Here is a 10,576-nt window from a genome sequence, read left to right as displayed (position 1 = left end):
TGACCTCTGGGTTACAGGATGGACAAGGGAAGAGCACTCTTGCACAACCGACAGAACTTTCTGCTGCCTGCACTCGTTCTGGTTTTTGTTTGTTTGATTGTCTTGAAATTTTTAACTGCATTTTTGATCTGAGCTCAAGAATTGAAACCATCACTGGGAATGTGCTGCTAGAGAGGATTATGAAGTAAAATGCAACCACAACACTTTAAATGTTGATTTAAGGGATGTCTAGACCTCATGCTGGCTTTCTGTACCAAGATGAATTTCTCATAGAGAATACCCTTTCTCCACTTTCCAGATTTTATATTAAAAGTCAATTCCCTATACTCTTTCTCAACTCCAGTTCCTCTGTGTAAAGAGAAATAATAGGGCTTCTGCTTTCTCATTTTCATTTTCAGTTTGAAAAGGGCTTGTATTTAATGGAATTGGAGGGAACACTAAAGAGGAAGCATGAACATGTAGAGGACTTTTGAGTTATTAGGTTAATTAAAGAAAGTCACACAATGGTAGCAGTGTAAAAGACCAAAGTCAAAGCATCCATGCATATTCCATGGCATTGCTGTTGAATCTGAAAAAAGATTTTCTTACCCTTGAAGGGCCAGGCTCGTGCTCCTGCAGGCTGATTCCAGCAAATATTTCTAGAACTTCTGCTTTTGTTAAATTCACATAGTAGATGTTTTTATCTTGCTTTTATCTTTGGAATTTTCTCTCTTCCCTCACAGCTGTGGTGATTTGTTTATTCTGGTGTTAACAACTAGATCTGCAGTTAGTGTGTCTCATAGCATAATAATCCACATACACCAGACACACAGAGGTAGATGCAGCACAGAATATTCATTTGTATTGGAGGATGGAGAAGACTTATCAGCCAGGAAGGATTTGAAATGCTTTCCAGAATCAGAATTCAAGTGATCTCTACAGTGGCAGAAAAAGTATCCAAGAGTAATATTTTTTCAGTGGAAATTCCCATTTTAGGGGGAAAGAAAGGACCAAGTAATGTTTCTGCTGTTTATCCTGGCAACCAAAGCTGCTAAAGCATTATAGAGTATAATACTCAGTAGTAATTCCAAATAAATCATTTGAGACTACAGTCTTTTAGGTTATTTTTTCCTTCCTTTGTAGTAGACTTCACAGCTAGGACAGGGCATGTCTTTTGCCTGGAGCTGCTCATTAATATAAGAAAAGGGAGCCAGAAGAGTTTATTATCTAAACAGACAGGACATAGTGGAAGTAGAGAAGTTACCAGTCACACTCTTGTGATGGGAATGAAGGAGTATTTAGAGAAATTATTTGTTCAAGGCAGTATCAACAGTGATCCAAGAAACGCCCAGCCCACCAAAATTTTTGTTTTCTTCTATTTATTCCCAAGGTTTAACTAAAGATTTTATGGTTTTTATCTTTTTATTTCCTCCATGTTTGTTGTTGGAAGACAACAAAATTTTCAGAGAGGAATGCTTCATGTATGATGTGGAAGCCATGATCACTATGATGGGCGTGGAGATGTAGGGAATAGTCAATTCCCAAAAAAAAACCCACCCATACCTAAGTCCTGCACCACCTTTGAAGCCTTGTGTGGTGCACAGCAATATACTTTATGCATTCCCATGCCCAGAAGGGGGTGGCCATATCCTGATGGACAAGGAAAGCAAGATGTGCATGTGAGCTTACAACTCTGAGATATCAGAATGGTTCCAAAGCCTCTTTTCAGTTTCTTGAAGATGCTTCCTGCTGACAAAATATTTCTATATATAGGAAAGTGAAAGAAGGATTTCATTTTTTAAACTTCTTGTATAAACTTCAGTCCATCTCCTAAAACCAGAAGTTGCAGGGAGGCTTGCCTTCCCATTGGGTCTGATCACTTTGGCCACTGTCAGGAGGTAGAATAAAATCGGATCCACTGGACATTATCACTGGTCAAAATCCTCCTGGCAACAAAGAGAGACCAGCAACTTTGTGTCTTGCATCTTATTGTGTGGATTTATGTGGTATAAAAGGACCATGAGCATTGTGCTAGCTCTGCATATGTCAGGATTTCACTCAGCAGCTTGAGAAGGTCAATTAAGTATTAAATAGCACCCAGGATAACAGGTAAGATCACTAGGTGCCATGTAACATTTTTTTACATATCATGAGCTGTGCACAAGGGCATTTCTAAATAAAATGCACAGTAAATAGCATCACACAAATATGATCTACATTTTTTTCTTGATCAAAGAGGCTGAGGGAAAAAATAATTAAAAAGTAAAAGCCTTATGCAATGAGATTTAAAAGAAAACTTTGGAGGCTGATAAGACGCATCTGGCACAACTTCAAAGTCCATCAAAGTACATATAATCAATGTTTGTCAATAGCAGTTTTGCATCCTTTAATTTATCTTTCATGGATATAAAGCATGATGTTATTAGGATCCAGTCCATACCTTAATTCTGTTTGAGATTTGATGAATCAGGGCTCTATTAAAATTCAGTGCAAATCAGCTTACTCAAGGACACATTACATAAAGTCGTGTGTTATCTAACTCCTTTTATCTTGCTGTCTTTTTAACTAGTTAAAGAATCTGGAATTTCATAAACTTGTATTTGTGGCTGGCCACCAACATACTGTCTCAAACACTTATTGCTTGCAGGCACCTGCTTAAGGTATGCACATGTGCTCAGGATAGTCAGGACACCAAAATTCTTGGTGTATTTTTTGGTGTATGAAATCTCCTTTAGGAATGTTCATGTTCCAGAGTAAGGAAACACCAGAAACAAGGTTCACTGGCATCCAAATTTCAGCACCCGTCACTGTAATCAAGTACTCACAGTTTGGTTTTTTTTCACCACAAAATCACATTAAGGATGGGAAATGTTGAAGCCCTTGGGATTTCACTGTTTTCTTCCTCATATTTCAATATGTGGACACTATTTCTATCACCTTCTTCCTTTCAAGGTTCTAAACTGTCTCGGAGAAAAAATGGTGCCTTCATTTGTTATTTTTACATACAGCACAAACAATATCCAGCAAAAGTTTCTCAGCATTTCCTCAACAGAGGGTTGTTTATTCTTGCAGTAATGCTCTGATTTCCGGAGTTGCTACTGTCGTTACAAACACTTCAGCCTCGGGAGAATTGGTGTTACTCAATAATTTGGATTTTTTATTTAAAAAAATAAAAAATCCTACTTTTCACATTAGTGGACAAAAGCTTGAGAGCATGAACTCTGATTCATGTCTGAACTTTAGAAAAGAACTAAATAACACACTTTGGTACTTTTAAAAACCATATATTATGTAACAAGATCTCACTGTTTTTCAGGTGGGAGAGAAGTAAGTATGATTCACACCTTTTTTTCCAATTTAAAATAATAGTTGAAAGGTAATTCTAATACAAGGTAAGTGCTTGTTTTTATTGCTAATTTATACTGTTCCCATCCTTGTTACTCACTGATTTGAAACATTTGCCACTGGTCAATGCAGTGATTATCTGGACAGAATGCATTTATTTGATCAGGGCAATCTGTTGAACATTAAACAATATTTGAAGCACGGTTAATTATTTGCACTGAATTAGCTCAGCCTCGAAAGACTGTGGCTTGTCTGAAAAAATATAGGCAAGAAGAAAAAGTTAATTTCAAGAAACAAACAAGGATGATTAACAGCACTTTGACGCTCCAGGTTCTTCCACTGGTTATTATCCTAGGGAGCACATGTTTGAGTGTGAGTATATTTTCATTCTCCTTTTATTTCCATGTGCCAGCTCTGCTGTATCTGCATTTCAGGCCACCGAGGTGACCAAGTTAATGCAACATAAGAGGGAAGCCCCATGGGGTTTTTTGAAGCAGACATGTACAGTGTCAAGGAAAGGCTCTTCTGCGTACACGGAGTGGCCACATCACTCCTGGTGCTCTGTGGTGGGGAGCGTGGTGCCTCTCCTAGCCCTGGGCACTAAGAAATGCCCCAAAACCCTGGGCTGCAGCATGGGCAACTCATCTTAAAGTCATAGCATGTTTTGGGTTGTAAGGCACATTAATCACCTTGTTCCAACCCCCCTGCCATAGACAGGGACATGTTCCACTAGAGCTCAGAGCTCCATCCAGCCTGGACCTGAGTATTTCCATGCATGAGGCATCCACCATCTCCCTGGACAACCTGCGCCAGTGCCTCACCACCCTCACCACAAGTTTCTTCCTCGTTTCCAGTCTTCATTCTGAAGGGACTAAATATTGGATTAAACAGGTCAGGCAGGCCCTGCCTTGGCAGTTTTGAAACCTCTTCTGTAAAAGGTAAAAATTCCCCCAGCCTTTGTTTTGATTGACTGAATTATCGTTGTTGCTAACGTGGGAGGAACGTTAATGGCAAAATATTCAACACAGATAAGGGTGACCAGAGCTCTGCTCTGACAAAACTTGATATACTTTCCTACATCTATTCATCTCTTCACTTGTAATCAAAGGAAAATTAGAAGTCAGTTTTAAAAAAAATTATTTTGTTCTTCCAAGCAATGAAACATATTTTCTCATGAAGGAATCTGAGGTTCTTTTAAACATCTGCTTTCTTAGTGACTTTTCCTATGTGGGCAGGTTCATATTTACTGAAATGCATTGCAAAAAAACAGATGCTGACGTGTTTAAATTGAATGCTTTGGGAAAAATATATAGAGATGGGGTTTAATGGGGCATAGAGTTTTTAATAAGTCTGGAATTTGAGATTGGTGATTTTCACAACTCAATAGAGGAGTTATTGTCATCCTGTATCACCATGATCCATGCCACACTTGATCCAGCAGTAAATGTAGCATCTTACTGAGGGGATCAGCTCTAGGGTACTTAAATGCCAGTTTTACAGACTTTGTGGGAACACCATCTAATACAAATAAGCTCATCATGAATTTGGCATTGTTAATTCATGCTCAGGTAGGAAGACATGGGGCCAGTCTTAGACAACATGAAGTTTTGCCCCGTGTTTTTCTAACTAGTCCTAAGTGTAAGATTGAATAATGCTTTGACAGCCCTAATCTGACTTTGCTTTAAAAATTGCTATGGAAAATGTAGAGCATTTCTCCTCCACCCCTGAAAATTCATTAACATTGCTAAAATGCAAAAGCAATTCTGCTGTCACTGAAAAGCAGCATGACAGAATATTCAGCAGGCTAGTTTTTAATAAAACATGCTTTTTCTTCATAATTAATATAACAAGGCTTTCTGGCTTAGCACTTGGCATGGATCCCAGGAAAAAAAAAAAAAAGAGGTGAATGAGTTGCCATGATGTGACCATGGCATGACAAACAAGTTATGAGAGGATATTATTGTCTTAATGATTTGTCTAGAGGAAAAAGTTTCACTGAAATAGTTTGAATGGAAGAAATAGACAATGTGCTTTGCTGAAACCACGGAAAACACCCTTAAATTCCTATTTTCATCCTTTTCTAGAACTATCTTCATAATTTTTATTTGAATCTGGTTTTAGAAGTTTCTATAAGTAACTACCTGATTAACAAATATTATTGGTGAAATATAGCAGAAGTCAAACATGGGTTTAATCAGTAGTTCATGCTGAGTCAGCCACAATAGAACAAGAAAATACTTGGACATTCACTGATCTGGCAGGTTTGGAGCAGAGCCCTAAGAGAAAAATTTTCATTCAGTTCCTGAAAAGAAACTGATTCCATCTTCATGAATCCAAACTGTTCCCATAAAAGGCATAAAGCTGCATGGGGAGCACTGAATTTGGTCCCTTACTTTAGCATATGTGATACAACTGCAGCAAAGATAGTCTTTAGTCATGGCAGGTCTTCTTGGGTTTGTTTTTATTCCCTGCTTTTCATTTCACTTCTGCTCAGCAAGATAATGTAGTAGGAATGTGCCTGCCATCGAGGTATTTTATTAAGCATTCCTTAATTAGTAAAAGATAAATCCAAAGAACACTGCTGCAGCTGAGCTGTGTATCCTTAGTTATCCAGACTTGCACTGAAGCAACTTTTCTGGAATGCACTCAGATTTAAATGATATGCTTAAATGTTGTGCTGAGTAGGGCTGGAGAAATCTGGGACAGGACAATAGAAAGTTGCATCCCACAACACTCAGTGACAGACAGCCCTTCCTGCACACCAGGCTGCAGTTCCCACTTAACAGTTCTCTAAAGTTCACAGGAAAAAGTTATTTTTAAATCTACAGGTGTTCAACTCAGGCCTTTTCTTTGTATCAGATATCCCTGCAAACTCAACATCCCTGGCAGCAAGCAGGGAGGAAGACTTGCAAGGATGAGAGTAGCAGAAGTGGCTCTTCACTGAATATTTTGGATCTTCAGAAAATTGATGTCTGCTTAGTTGTGACGGAAAGTGTTTTGAAATCACGAGCCTTGCCCAATCCAATAACAAAGTGCACTTAGTAGTGGAAAGGGAAGGATAAAAGTATCACATTAAGATCAAAAAAAATGCAAAAAAAAAAAAATAAACCCTTATCATAAGGGCCAATCTCGCTCTTGGCTCACAGCAAGCAGAATACTGTTGTCAGCAGTGCAGGTCTTTCCTTGCCTCAGGTGCTTGGAGACCAACATTTTAGGGTGTTCCAAAGTCACGTCTGACATCTTTTTCTAACCCCCAGTGGATCCAGTCCTGCTGTGAACTCGCAGTTCTGCTTCCCTCACCCTCGCTACCACGCACACGAGGGTTTCCCGTTCCACTGTGCAGCACACCCACCACTGTGAAGAGACATGAGTGCCGCCAAGCCCGCCTCCATTTGTGGCCCATCGGGTGTAAAACCCTTCTGCAGTGCTCGCCTAAATTCGCCTGATGCAGCAGGAAAGCAACAAAGCCCTGGGAGCGCCCCCAGCTAATTTTGCACGGTGCTCTCAGAGAGGGAAGCGCTCCTGGTTCCTCGCTGACCCCCGAAGGCAATCAGCTTATGCCCTGCAGCGTGCAGGTTGATATCCCGTGTAACTAAAGGGACTTAATGACTTTGCATAAGCTTTAAGTCTAGCAGTATGTCCTGCATTCCCAGTACTGGCTGCAGCAGCGTTTGATAGCGCAGGCACTCGTGTTGGTGTGACTTAGCTGGCTCCTGCAGCCCCCTGAAATGCCTTTTGTAGCTTCCCTCTGCTGTGGCATCCAAGGCTGACCCCATTTTTCACCTGAGAGCACGAGTGCACTTCAACCACCAGGGAGCTTTAAAAACACCCAGCTGCTACCAGGCCACCTCTTACAGAGCAAAGATTAATTTGGAAAGTTTGATTTCTTGAAAAACAGGAGTAGGTAACTCCTAAGCAGAGGACCAAGCTGGTTTCAGCAGCACCTCTGAAGGATCTTGCTTTTTTTTGTGTGGATCCCTGTGGATTTTGTATCAGGAGCTACCGTGGGAAAAGTTCACCACTAAATAATCAGCAAAATAAAGATTTTAAGTGTGAACTTCTCTGGATACTCTGGGACTGGTTGATAAGGAGCCCATTTACTCTGATGCACACACTGCAGTTCAGCATGGTGGCAGGAGATGTCTTATTAGCAAAGAAGTGAAGAACTCAGAGGTTTTGGTGGAATCCTTTCAGAGAATGGTTTCCCAGGCTAAAAACACAACACGTGTTGCATGTGTGCTCCAGATGATAATATGCCCTGCTTTCATTATACTGCAACCATGGCCTTGGCTGAGAAACACAATGTCATTGCTGGAAAAGCCACTTTCCCTTGAAGTTCAAAGACTGTCACTACCCAAGATGGTTGCAGGCAAAAATCTGGCCGATTGTAAGAGCATCAGAACTGTTGATTCCCTCCTCCTTTGGCAAGCAGCCCAAACAAAGGTTCCTACTGAGAGCTGTCAGCAGGATCAAGGGGTTCACTACAAGAAGGCAGTAGCTGTGTCTGCCCTCGTGGCTCCTTCATGGCTTGTGTCACTTGTGGATGGAAGTTGATCAAACATCCATCTTCATTCTCCAGTTCAACCCCATCCCACCTCCTTCTTGGCTGCAAAGCTGAGACTGAACAGATGAACAAATGAAAGCATTATATTTGTATTTCTGGCACAGGGGCCACTTCGTGACAAGTTGCAGGAGAATTTGCAGGACTTGAGTGAATTGAGTGCAATTGAGTGAATAAGCCAATTCCTAGCAATGCAGTTTAACACTGGAATTCCTGCAGTGCTTTATTGGAGAGTGTGTATATGTATAGGGCTAATTTTCATCTCTCTTGCTACTCTGTCATGCCAGCTTGAGTGATTACAATGTTTTCTCTAGAAGTCTGTTTTGCACAGGTGTAAATTCACAGCAAAACCGTGGGCTGTCACCTTTTTTGCTCTCTTTCTTCACCTGCTTTTGTGTTTTAATGACTGATTTTTATTGTAATAAGAGGTAGGAATGAATCCAAGACACAATAAACAGTTCAACTGAGGAATGCCCTTGGCAGCTGTAAATAATTTCCCTTGAATTTGGGGTCAAATTTTCCTGATTTTATTCAGAAAGAATTGCTAGAGTTTAACTGGACATTTCTGTCTGAGAAAGAGCCATAGGACTCCATCCTGAGATAAAGGAAACTCATGGTTCTGTCATTCTTGTTTGAAATCTATTGCATTTCATTAGTCTCTCTTAAGGAGTTGAAATGGAAAAATTGAGAGTATCATGTATCTGCAATGTTTAATATTAGTACAAAATCTATTTAGCAGAATTTTGAAGATTCTTTGGAGGCATGAAGTTTTAGTGAAGTGCTAATCATTGCAGTGACAAAAGACAAAAAATGCTCAGGTGAAATTAGGACGTTTGGAATTTCACAATTATTTTCTGGAAGCCCTATAAATGTAGTTGGCACCATAGTCAGCAGTGCACTGGTACCCATGTAAAATGTCCCTCCTAGCTTTTTTTTTTGTTTTTGTTTTTTGTTTTGGTTTGTTTTTTTTTTTTTTTTATTTTGTAAGGGGGTTTTTTTGTTTGTTTTGTTTTGGTTTTTTTATGAGCCTGAAGTAGTAAAATTTAAAATTGCTCTCTGCAAATTCTTCCAGCTCGGCCCCTCATCACTGCAGAACTGCTATGAACAGAATCCAGTGATTTTATTCCCTCTTAAGAGAGCACACAAAGTATGGGTGTCGAGCTGTAGCAAGGAGAGCGTTTGGTGAAACCAGCCCCACAGTCTCATTTCTTCTCCCCCGCCCCCCTTCCTTTTGTTCAAGCCCTGCTCCTGGGCTCAGCCTTGCACCTCGTCGGAAGGACAAGATCCTCCTCTGCTGGCCACGAGCAATACGGCACTGCAGGCAGGGGACCCTGCCTTCCTACCCCTGCCTGCACTCCCTCCTGCAGCCCCTCCCGGGCCCCCACCCTGTGCACCCCTCCTACAGCCTCCTTCTGTATCCCTGGCCAACATCCTGCATCCCTCATCCTGCATCCCTCGTCCTGCATCCCTCGTCCTGCATCCCTCATCCTGCATCCCTCGTCCTGCATCCCTCATCCTGCATCCCTCATCCTGCATCCCTCATTCTGCATCCCTCGTCCTGCATCCCTCATCCTGCATCCCTCGTCCTGCATCCCTCATCCTGCATCCCTCATCCTCTCTGCAGGGGATGAGGGGAGAGCTCCAGCACACAGGAGGGAAGGAGTGAGCTCTTCCTCCTCCTCCTCCTCTGCTGCACACCACCATGGCAAGCTTCATGCCACGAGTCAAACAGCTAAAATTTGGCCTTCTGCTGGCTAGCAGGGGTGAAAATGCTTCAAAACTAGTGTGGTCTGGTGAGTGGTCCGGGGGACCTCAAGACAGAGGAGAAAACTCTCCGTGCTGAGAAGTCTGCTCTGCCAGAGGTTTTGTCTCCTGTGGCTCTGCTGCTGCAGCTTGTGACAAGCACACGAGGAGGGAGAGCTGCAGCACAAAAGGAGATACAGGAGCCTTACAGTAAAGATTGTGTTTAACTCCTGGACTCTCCATGCTGGGTGCTCCAGAAGCCTTTGTTCCCAGTAATATTTATACTGTGGCAGCAGACAGAGGCTTTCATCCAAAAGCAGGAATCAGAATCTGGGACTGTCATCAGCTACAAAGCCATTGCCTGTTCTGAAGGATGATGCTGTAAACCTGCACATTGTTGAGGGAACCACTTTATTGCAAGAAGGAGTTTAGGATAGCTGCCTTTCTGTGGTCAGCTCTACCTGTGTTTGGACAGAGCAGCAGGTGGATAACCTGGGAGAGAAAGTAGCGTAGCACAATGCTGCATTTCTCATCTTTGCTATTTCCTTGGGGTATGAGCATTATAAGACTGTCATCACCCTACAGCTGGGGAAACTGAGGCACAGAACAGATGGGTGCACCTCACTCAGCCTGGGCTGAAACCCTCCAGCATTCCCTGGGGTGCCAAGGGCTGACCTGAGTGCAGGGGCAAACTCACTAAATCAAACCTTTCAGACCCAAACTTGTTCCAAGCCCATAAGGCAAACACCACAGCAGGGCAGCACAGAGAGCTAGAGAGTGAGATGAAATGTTTCTTGCATCATCCTGCTCCCAGTGCTGCTTCCTTGTTCTTTGTTTCGTCTGTTCCTCCAAAAGAAAGGAGTACACTTGCAGGGTTTGTTTTGGTCTGTATTTATGGATGAGCACTATCACTAATTGTAAATGGAGCAATTAGACCTTTGCTTTATA

Source organism: Cinclus cinclus, chromosome 7, assembly GCF_963662255.1.
Source record: "Cinclus cinclus chromosome 7, bCinCin1.1, whole genome shotgun sequence".
Taxonomy (NCBI): domain Eukaryota; kingdom Metazoa; phylum Chordata; class Aves; order Passeriformes; family Cinclidae; genus Cinclus; species Cinclus cinclus.
The sequence above is the reverse complement of the archived record's forward strand: the minus strand, read 5'-3'. Positions refer to the sequence as shown.